We start from the raw sequence: 11860 nt of genomic DNA on the forward strand, positions 1-11860 counted from the left end.
ATCAGTATCATGCGAGAGAATGTCTTAATTTTTACAAAATACAAGTCGTACCACCAGATTCAGATCAGCCTTAAGATTAGCAGTGTTTAGGGAGAACGCAGCCCGTCTATTCTTGTTTGTGGTTAGATTCAACAGCAGTTTGTTGGGCCAGTTGCTCCCCTCCAAAAGATATACAGCTTTGTTTGTAAAGGACACCATTGCAGTTTGAGTCAGGCACTGTCCGGTCACATTATGAAGCAGACTGTTTGGAAATGGATCACGGCACACTTCCACTAAGGCTTGACCAGGTACAGGTTGGCCATATGTACATCTGGGAAACATCATAACAAGATAAAGAACTGACCAACCACAAGACAAGAAAATAAAAGCATCACTCACTTGGCACAAGACTCAACTTTCAGTCCCATAACTGCAACGCTGTAGGTCTGCAGTGCGTTTACGGTCACGTCAAACTTGGCCAAAACTAAACCAGAAACAAAGTGCTTTAGATTAAGGCCTCAGATCTGTCATTGAATTGCCCTCACACAACAACTTACCGTATTTTTTCACCTCAAAGACTTGGGAGACTAGTGTTGGCACTCTTCACTCCATGGCTACTCCATTCTGCGACACCGCGGCCTAGTCGCAGTCGCCTAGGTCTTTGTGTCTCACTGCCTCATCGCTTCTCTGGCTATGTGGTGTGCTCCACCTCCATCACCTCTGGTAATCCCCTTGGGTAGTGTTGGGACTCTTCACTCCATGGCTACTCCATTCTGCAACGCCGCCGTGGGATGCAGTCCTGACTGTGGGCTGGGTCTCCGTCTGCCCTTCCCTGCTCAAGGTCATCCCCCTGGCTGTCACCACCACCTGCACCAACCTTTCCTCCAGCTACGGACGGATGGCCGCCGTGGGATGCAGTCCTGACTGTGGACAGGGTGTCCGTCTGCTCTTCCCTGCTCAAAGCCTTGGAGGGATGGGACGGACAACTTGGGCGGACGGGACGGACGGACGACTTGGGCGGACGGGACGGACGGGACGGACGACTTGGGTGGACGGGATGGACGGGACGGACGACTTGGGCGGACGGGACGGACGACTTGGGCGGACGGGACCGACGGACGACTTGGGCGGACGGGGCGGACGGAGCGGACGGACGACTTGGGCGGACGGGGCGGACGGACGACTTGGGCGGGCGGACGACTTGGGCGGACGGGACGGGACGGACGACTTGGGCGGACGGGACGGACGGACGACTTGGGCGGACGGGACGGACGGATGGACGACTTGGGCGGACGGGACGGACGACTTGGGCGGACGGACGGACGACTTGGGCGGACGGGGCGGGCGGACGACTTGGGCGGACGGGACGGACGACTTGGGCGGACGGACGGACGACTTGGGCGGACGGGACGGACGGACGGACGACTTGGAACCATGAAAAAAGGTTGGTGCAGGTGGTGGTGACAGCCAGGGGGATGGCCTTGAACAGGGAAAAGCAGACGGAGACCCAGCCCACAGTCAGGACTGCATCCCACGGCGGCGTCGCAGAATGGAGTAGCCATGGAGTGAAGAGTCCCAACACTACCAAGGGGATTACCAGAGGTGATGGAGGTGGAGCACACCACGTAGCCAGAGAAGCGATGAGGCAGTGAGACACAAAGACCTAGGCGACCGAGACTAGGCCACAGCGCCGACCTCTGAAGTGGAAGCAGCGATCCTGAGGTTAGAAGCTGAGCTGCAGCAACCATAGATGGAGGTGGAACCTGAGGGAGGGCGGAGCTATTCAAAGGCGAAAGAGGTGGAGAGCCGTAGGGCAGCGAATGGGCCGCAAGTCCATGGCGAAGAAGATGTAATGTCCAACAGAGGGAGGCCGAATGGCCGATGGTCCACGCTGGAGTCAAGGGTGGTAAGAGAGCACAGCTGCATTCTCACTGGGAAGAACGCTGTAGACCAGAATCTGCACTGCTGGAGCCATATCGACACCGTCACTTTGTTTGCAACTGGAGTCTTATCAAAACGAGTCACGGATATCTGTTAGGAATAATCAACGTTAGGAAAGGGAAACAATTTGAAGGCTTCTGGGATAAGGGATGACATTTTGCTTACCTTTCCATTAAGCATTGATCCAGGTTCAAAATAAGGAACCAGGAGGTCCACAAATCTGACTCTGCCGACTACAAACATAAAAGGACACCATTGCAGATTTAGACACCATTACATCTGCAAGAGAAATTCCAAACAAACAGTGAAGAATATCAACTTTGTGGCTTAAAGTGGATGTCCTGTAAAGATGATAAAGAGTATATGGTTCAGATCAGCCAATAGCTCACCTAATCTAAACCAGAAACAAAGCAAAGCAGAAAAAAACAAAACACAGGACCATCATCCATTTGATCACCGGATGGCAAACAAACCAAGAGTAGTAATGGTGTTGAAGGAAAGCTTCAATGGTTCACAAAGCTTATTTTCACCATCTGTAAAGTTTAGGAAACAACTCCAACATAAAAACAGAATGCTTCTGTTCACTTCAAAGCCTAATGGTACTGACCTGGTTCTTTAAGTCCATCAACAGCAAAGAGAAAAAGAGTGAAAATGAGCTTCTTCCAAACACAAATCTCCCTCACAGCCATGAGGACAGATCAGCCAAGACTAACCCTTATCAAGCCACTCTTCAGACTCTAATAGATCAGGAACGCATTCATCTCGTTAATTCAATTAATTAACCACCACCTGACAGTAATTAATGTTATCATTTGATTAGGAGTTCCAACTGGCATTGATTTGAAACACGACACATTATGGAGGTTAGCGGACAAATTTTCTAGTTGCCATATCAACACTATAGAATTTAAAAAATATATAGCCTATGTATTTAAGATATTACTGAACATTTATTTAACCATAGCAAAAGTAAGTTTCTTGTGTTAATTTTGAACAAGTCTGATATTATTTTATCTTATATCTTGAGATAGTTCTTGAATGCTGGTGTGACAGCAGAAGACAGACTAGCCGGGTTTAAATCCTATATTTAAGAGAACTTTGTCCCAGTTGTGCAGGCGGGGCATGTTGTCACTCTGCGTTGCAATGAGCAAATGATTAGAATTATTGCTTTTCTACTCTATACTTGTATGAACTCTATTGAGAAACCATGAGAAAAGGGGGAATAAATTCTGAGATTCATGTTCATTAATTATAAATAGAGGGACGTGACGTCACCGTTGGCCGGAGTGCCTGCAGTTCCTCACAGTGAGTCTCATTCATAAATATGTAAATATGAGTAAATATGAGAGTGATTAGCACGTAAAGAGACCTTCCCGAAAACTCTTCTCATGATTTACAAATACATCGTAAACGTCAGATGTCATAGTGAAATGTGTGTGTTAATGAATTCCAACCTGTCGTAAATGGGATGCGCGTGCACGTTCATTCTCAATTACCATAAATCAAGTCCATATCCGACTGACATCTATATATAGGCATATAATAACATGAATGTGGATTTGATTTGATTAACTTCATTGTCTGTTCAGATGTACTGGACAGAAATTCATCTTTGACACTGGCACAACAACCACGTTACAAACCACATAAGAAATAAATAATTAATACACAATGTTATGTGGATAGCAGATGAACCCAATTGCAGAAAGTATGCAAACACACAACGTTTATTAATAACAGAAAACTGGGAAAACAAAACCCACGAGGGGCCAAACAACACTGGTCGGGAAAATAAAGAATAACACTAGACTAAGACTTTGACATTAAACTATACAGGAACAAGACAGGATTTTACAAGATCACAACTTCGTTAAGACAAGCTACTCACAAGGTATAGACATGGCACAGGACAGCAAACACAAGGGGATCAAATAGGGAGAAACAGACAATGACTACGTTTACATGCAGCCAGTTTTCGGGTTATGGTCGGGTTAAGGTCACTTTTGGGGTTTCTGAAACATTAGGGATAAGCCTGCGCCCCGAAGGAAGGATCTCGAAGCAGGAATGGAGGGGATGAGTCTGGGCTGAATATATTGATAATGCCCTTTTCTCCAAAAAAAAAAATGTGAATAGCTCTTGTAATGTGCTATTTTTGGCCGATGATCTTATTTGCTTCATTGATTACTCGTGTTAGTTCATTCACTGTAATACCATGAAACAATATTATAAGTTAAAACACTTTCAATCATTGATCTATAAACAATGGTTAAGATTTCTTAACTTCCTAAGTAGACTTAAACGCTGTCTAGTTTTCTTATGTAGCCCATAAAATCCACATTGTCTTGGAAGGAAAGTTTATCATCAATGATTGAACCAAGATATTTAGCTCTATCTTTACGCCTTTTAACATTATTACAATATATTCCTATTTAACACAGATGTCATTTGCTAATTACATAAACTATAAGCTCAATTCATAGCCCTTGGATCCAAAAGAGAGAGTCTCGACTGATGCATAAGGTGTCCTTTAGTAAGTTCACCAAACCATGAAGCTCAACTCATCTTCATCATCACCAGCACCGTGAAAACTGTATTGAAAACATATAAAATTTCACACACTTGGTTTCACGGCTACAAACATCATTACAAAACAAACATTAATTATACATCTAATAAAACCATACATATGGAGAGTATTATGAATGATCAATCATACCTCGCTGCGCTCACAAAGGAATGCAAACAAACTTTGATAATCCCCTTCCGTCATCCCAGGTGAAAAGGAAATATATTTAAATTGTACTTATTTTGATATACTTAATGTATTTTAAGTATACCGTATTAAATATGTATTAAATGTGCTAAATTGAAACAACTTCAAGTATATTAAGTGTACTTTAATATGTATTTAAGTTCAATTTTAAGGTAATAGTAATATATTTTATTATATTAAATTGTGCTAAAATGGAACCATTTTAAGTACATTTAATGTAATATAATAGCACTTATTTAAAGTGTATTTTAATGCACTTTAAATAGACTTTAGAAATACAGCATTAGTATATTTTTAGCTTCACATTAATGCGTTCTGAGTATATTTTAAATATAATTTCAGCTTATTAATAATGTATTAGTAGAACACTATAGGACCCACTATTAACATATTAAAAATATATTTTTCCAAAAACCATTTAATATAAAAATAATATATTTTAATGTATTAAAAATACATTTAAACATTTGAATTCAACAAAACCCAGTAAAAAAATATTTCTACAAAACACACAAACACTCTTTGAAAGATAAACTTTAATGCACTACATCAGTAAAGCATTATGAAAACTAAACAAAATACATTAACATAAAATGCATTGATTTGCAGAGGTATTAAACAGAACAATAAATAAATAAACTAACTGAAAGGAGTAGTTCACTTTTGAAAAAACTTTTGCTGATAATTTACTCACCCCCATGTCTTCCAAGATGTCCATGTCTTTCTTTCTTCAGTCGAAAAGGAATTAAGGTTTTTGATGAAAACATGCCAGGATTTTTCTCCATATAATGGACTTCAATGGGAACCAAACGGTTCAAGGTCCAATGGCTAACAGTCAATTTGTCGTGAAAGCATGAGAATTGGCTCAATTGCGAGAGTCTTGTGCTGAATGCTTGAGAGTTGGCAGCCCTGACAAATCTTTTTTCGAGTCAATTCATTTATTTCGTTCGTTGAATGAACCTAATGACTCGGAAAAAGATTTGTTAATTTTGATGAACGAGTTCAAATAGGAAAATCATGAACATGCATAACAGAACAGAGCAAGGCGACCATTTGAGCTTATAAAACTTAAACTTTTTTTTTTTTTTTTAAATGACCGATCGTTTCGCTTGATAAGACCCTTATTCATCGTCTGGAATCGTTTAAAGCCCTTTGAACAGTTTGCACAGAAACTGTCTTTTGGACCTTGAACCGTTTGGTCCCCAATGAAGTCCATTATATGGAGAAAATCCTGGAATGATTTCATCCAAAACCTTAATTTCTTTTCAACTGAAGAAAGAATGACATGGATATCTTGGCCTGGGGGTGAGTAAGCTATCAGCTAAAGGTTTTTTTTTTTTTAAGTGAACTAATCCTTTAAGTCAAACAAAGTGAAATACAATAGCAAAAAGTAAAGTTGCCAAATCTTGAGTAAAAAGAGAAGTTCGTGACTTTTTCAGTCTGCCATAGACTCTTTTGGGGACATCAGAAGCACCGAGGGAAATCTGGAAAGAATAAAAAAAACAAGCATTAGTATAAACTTGTTCATTTATAATTCTAATAAAAAGCTGTCACTTTGTTACTTAATTCAGAACACTTAATGCACAAAAAGTCAGATATAATTATTATAACAAATAGGATTTTTCTTTATCATAAAGAATTTTCTAACCATTTCTGAGGTTTCAGGAAGACACAGCTCAGATGATCTTGGGCTTGAGCTGAATGAAGCTCGTTTCATGGACTCCAGGACCTCTTTGAGAGATGATAATATCCCTGGAAGCTCTACAAGAAAATAAAGTCGCATGTTATACAAAGTTAGGGCAGAACAAACACTAGTTTGTGTTCTTCATATATAATTTGTCTTTTGTTTAAATGGTGAAACATATTTAATGAACCATTACTGTAACTTCCACGCTATTATTAATTATTCATTATTAATAAAGACAGAACATTCTATTGAAAGTTACAAGTTGGTGACAGCTGATAACGACTTGATTAAATGTAAAAAAGCTGAATACCACTCATAAAATCATAATCAGTCCCTCGAGAAAAACACGATTATGCGATTGCATAATTCAATGCATAATCAGGCAAAATACATATTCATTTTTCAAATACGTGTTAATATATAATAGGTCACTTAGCTACTTAGCTGCTACATGACACACTATTGACTGTTTTTGTTGTTTTTCACCAACAAAAAGTTACAAATCAAGAGGATCAACTACTACTTACTCGACTTGACCTCATCTACTCACGGTTAGGTTTAATAAAAAAATGTCTTTGCAATGTGCAAATTCCTTGGCTAGGCTAAATATTAAATATAAAATCTCTCATTTCATTATTTAACATCATTTTAATTTCTCAGTGCAAGATATTTAATAATTGGTTTTGTGAAAGCTTATAGTTGGTGATTACAAGTTACAACTTAATGTATTTATCGAATTGACATGAAAACTGACAGCCTACTAATAATTAATTAGATTTTACTATGAATTAAATATCACAAATGTGTAAGTTTTATTAAAGTTTAAAATATATTATAATATTTAAAACACAAGAAGTTAGGGACAATCAAGCCTGTTGTGTAATCACCATTAATAACCTTTTTTTCTGCAAACACAGTGTGCAATGTTTTTATAGTTGTTTTCACTGTCTAGATCTATAACAATTAAGTTGATAGACGTCAATGGATAAACGTTAACTCGCTTTAGTGTCAAATCAACAGAAACGCCAGTAATCCACAGAACATCGTCATCAACTTCTGAAAATATTTTAAACTAAACCCAAAGTGAGAATAAAGCCAATTATACTAATCACTTAAACTAATAAACTTACCACCAAGAAGTAAGATCTTTTCTGGCAGTATCTTGCTCTGTCCATGTCGTGGCGGCGCAGCTCTGCGTTGTCCTCTTCACTGCTAAATTGTTCGCGGGAGCTGACGACCTGGTAATCTGCTCGTGTGTTCTCTCAATATTAGATCGGTGCTATCCACATTCACTAGGTCCGAGTCAGTGAAATAACAAAGCAAAATTTGGAAAATAATACATGATTTCTGTTGAAATATCCGAAGCTATAATGGAATAATACCACAGACGGTCAGTATCAGTTGTCCGCGCCCCGCCCAACATGTAAGTTCAAATGGCAGTGTGTGATTGGACAATTGCCGGCAAGCTTGTTTTGAAAAGATTAGCTCTGATTGGTCCAAATGAATGCAACTGGAAATACTAACAAACTAACGGCCACAAAAAAAGAAACAACTCTGTTAATATAAACATAACATGCTTTATAAACAGGTTTTTTATTCATTTTGGCTAAACAAATGTAAGAGTCAAGCTTTAACAAATTTATTTAGTTTTTCTAGTATGTACTTGATCTTTTATGTTGATGTGTGCAAGTACTGGTATTCACTTGTTTTGTGGAAAAGACTATTTGATTAATTAATGCAGAAGTATAGAAGTGCATTACTTGTAATTTTTAAACTTTATATATATATATATATATATATATATATATATATATATATATATATATATATATATATATATATATGTCTCATTTGTTTTTCACAATATTTTTTTAAAGCAGGGCTGAAGCACATGCTACAGTATAACATAAATATTACACATAATAATACACACAAAGTAAACACAAAAAATACTTTAATTTAGCAACAAGTATGCTTTCTGTAAATACACTAAAATTTCACTAAAACTATGTTTGTTTTTAGCATATTTCTAAAAGTGTAATTAAGTGTATATTTATTTGCATTGCGTTTCTAGTAAAACATTTTTAAATACAATTAAAATATGTTTGTATTTAGCATATTTCTTAAAAATGTAATTAAATACCAATGTACTTCTAGTACACTTTTTAGAAACATATTTAAAGCATGATTGTCATTAGCATATTTATTAAAAATATAATTAAGCATACATTTATTACCAATGTACTAATAATATACTTTTTTAGAAATACATTAAAAGTATGCTTTTCTATAGTGTATTTCTTAAAAGTCTATTTAAACATATATTTATTACCAATGTAATTCTAATATACTTTTTAGAAATACATTTAAAGTATAATTATCATTAGCATATGTATTAAAAATATAATAAAGCATACATTTATTACCAATATATTACTAATATACTTTTTATAAATACATTAAAAGTATGCTTTTCTATAGTACATTTCTTAAAAGTGTAATTAAATATATATTTATTACCAATATACTTCTAGTATACTTTTTAGAAATATACTAAAATGCAATAAAATAAATTTTTAGTACACTTTAAATAAGCATGTTGTAAATACAAATGTATTATAAACACACTATTTGTATTTCAAATATATTTTTAATACATTTAATACAGCGTCTTTTTCACCTGGGATAAACGGGCGTCAAGTTTCAAGTTCATGAATAAAACACGAGATCTCAGATAAAATACACACATGTAGGCTCAAACACACGGCCGCTCCCCATTCACACCGCCAGATACCCTTAAATGTTCATCATCCCTTGTGCAAAACTACGGTGTCACCAAAAGGACAAATCTCAGTATTACAGGTGCACCAAATTTCCAGTCAATCACATACAAATAACAAAAGCACATACAAAATACTTGAATAAGTTACAACATTTACACAAATATTTGACCAATAACCAACTCAAAGCACACATTAAACTCTCAAAGAGGTCCTTTACAATATATATTTGTGTGGTCCTTGAATGTGTTTGAATATTATCAGCCTTTTCACCGTTTGTATCACTCCGCCGGTCTGTGTTTGCCCAACTTGCATTATTGACTGTCTTTATGAGTGCACAATTGAACTTTAACTTAACAGATTAGTGCCAAAAATATTGATTAGCTAACCTTAGAAAGAAACAAGTTGCTGAAACCAATCTTTCATGCTAATATATAAATTGCTCATTTTCCTCTGGACACAAAAAGATTGCACTGGTGTTTGATTGAAATAACATCTATGCAAAATAATCCTTGAAAGATTTCTCATTAAGGCCATTCCTGTTCGGAATATGGATTGTGTGTCAACAATAAGCAGAAACATTCATTCATCATTCATTTCAACATTTATCCTCATTCTCATATTTAAGAATCTGTAATCTTTTATGCAACATGCTTTTAAATACCATTTTTATGACCTTCAAACACCTTAAAATGCAGAAATGTAGGTCTGAGAAATCCACATTTTCTCGGGGGAGTAAGTGTAGAATGGACAGATGGAGAAGTTCACTCATCACTACCGACTCTCACTGAATGAGACTTAATTCCTATAACAGGGATGAAACCCCGACTCCAGAAGCTCATCTGAAAGCTGTAGATGACCAGACTCCATCGTTTCCTCATCATCGGTGTGCATACGGTACGAGGTCAGTGCAATGCTCATCATAATAAACCCTTCGCTGCACGTTTGTCTTAGTTGGGAACGTCTGACTAGTTTATGGTCTGTGTGAATCGAAACATTTAGACTTTCACATCAGAACTATGAGGGTAAATTTCAGTTCACAAACATCAATATTTTCTTCTCAAATTCAAATCTACAAGCTCTTGAATTTATTATTTTAAAACAACTTTCCAGCTAACAAGAGCAAGTTTAGTTGTGTGTGTTTCTACAGGAATGGAGGACACAAACACTTTTCTTTAACCCATGATTTGTCTTGCTCTTTATTGTCACATGTGAGAAAAGCAATGACTGACATTTAATTTCGTAACATATACACACTGCAAATTACTTTAACTATTTTATGGCAATATAATGAAAGCACTGATGTACTTCTCAGACGGACGTCTCTCTGTAGAAGAAAGCGCTGATATACAAGCTGAAGCAAGAGGATGATGAAGATGAAGGTTTTCAGAGCGGATAATCTCCATCTTTACTGTAGCGGTGATGATATAGAGGAGATCCTGCGCTCTGACCGACGACAGACCAGATGATGATTCACATTCAACAAATATCTGCTCGTTCACACACTCATTCCTCCAAACACCGGATGAAATCTTCCCGTCGGCTCCTGATGTGATGAGCTCATGATCTGTGTCATTAATGTGTATTTGTGAAGGTCTTGTTCTTGTAAAGTTGATCCTGCGGTTTATCTTCTCTTCCTCTGATGGCAGCGTAAGTCACGGTATCATGATCCTGAAAGAACAGATTCTGTCCATCAATGTTTGAACCACAGCGATTATTATTACCATTATTAGAGCATCATTTATCTGAGAGTCAAACTCGTGTGCTGGCGTCGACTCACATCCAGTGATTTTACTGGCTTTGTGTTGAAAGAAGAGACCTCAGAATAAGTCACATCATCTGTCTGCTCCTAAACATCAATGCAAACGTACAGAGAGTCGAGTTTAACACACATCTCTCTCACTATAACATGGAGAATAACACAAAAGCTTTTAAAGCGTAATGTTTGATGATTTAGAGACTCACATCGGCTCTTAGATCAGGAGGAATGGACATGTTGATCGTCTCATACGTCCCTTTATGTTCATCCTCATCTTTGACCTTCAGAATAAACAGTTCAACTGCATGAATGACACTTTATTGAGCTTTAAAGACAATAATCAAATCTGAATCACTGCATTCCTGAACTCACCGCAGAGTCGCCAGTCCCGACTTTATTATCTGAAAACAAGTGCCTCGTGAAATATGAGTATTTATGCACAATCAGAGTTTGTTGAAGCATTAAATGATTGTTGACTTGATATCTCGTTGAGATTGACATTACAGGAGCAGGAGATTTCAGATAATCCACATGTTTCTGAATGTGATGTGTTTGTTTGCTCATCTGAACTGTTTTTAATTGTTGTAAAGGAGTAAATGTGAATCTCACCAGCTGTTTTTCTGCAGATCAGCCAGAGAAGAGCAAGAAGGAGAACAGCGACTGCAGCGACAGAAATCCCTATGACTGAAGAAGAGATCGAGCTCAGAGTCAGAGACGGACAGGCCAGACTGAGGACAATTATAGACAGAAGATGTGATTATGAACCTGTGATTGCAGGAGAGTTTGTGCCTGGTGTTGTTGAATCAGCTTGATCTGAAAAGGATGAATGTTAGTTGAGATGCTTCATGGACACGAGGTGAGGCGTAGCAAACCTAGCAGCTTAAACTTTATTTGATCAAACTAAAGCGAGTAATCCAACATGAGAGTCCACACCGCTTGAT

General features: G+C 37.5%; 1 non-coding gene across 1 annotated transcript; it reads right to left on the minus strand.

Annotated features, from left to right (window-relative positions):
- Nucleotides 1–10348: 10348 nt before the first annotated feature.
- On the minus strand, nucleotides 10349–11860 carry LOC120468250 (uncharacterized). Its single transcript, XR_016155323.1, has 4 exons — nucleotides 11685–11860; nucleotides 11126–11603; nucleotides 10941–11009; nucleotides 10349–10831 (listed from the first exon to the last, which is right to left on the minus strand). It is a non-coding gene; the product is annotated as an uncharacterized LOC120468250 (transcript).

This window comes from Pimephales promelas, chromosome 3 (assembly GCF_988280905.1).
Source record: "Pimephales promelas chromosome 3, fPimPro1.hap1.1, whole genome shotgun sequence".
NCBI classification, from domain to species: domain Eukaryota; kingdom Metazoa; phylum Chordata; class Actinopteri; order Cypriniformes; family Leuciscidae; genus Pimephales; species Pimephales promelas.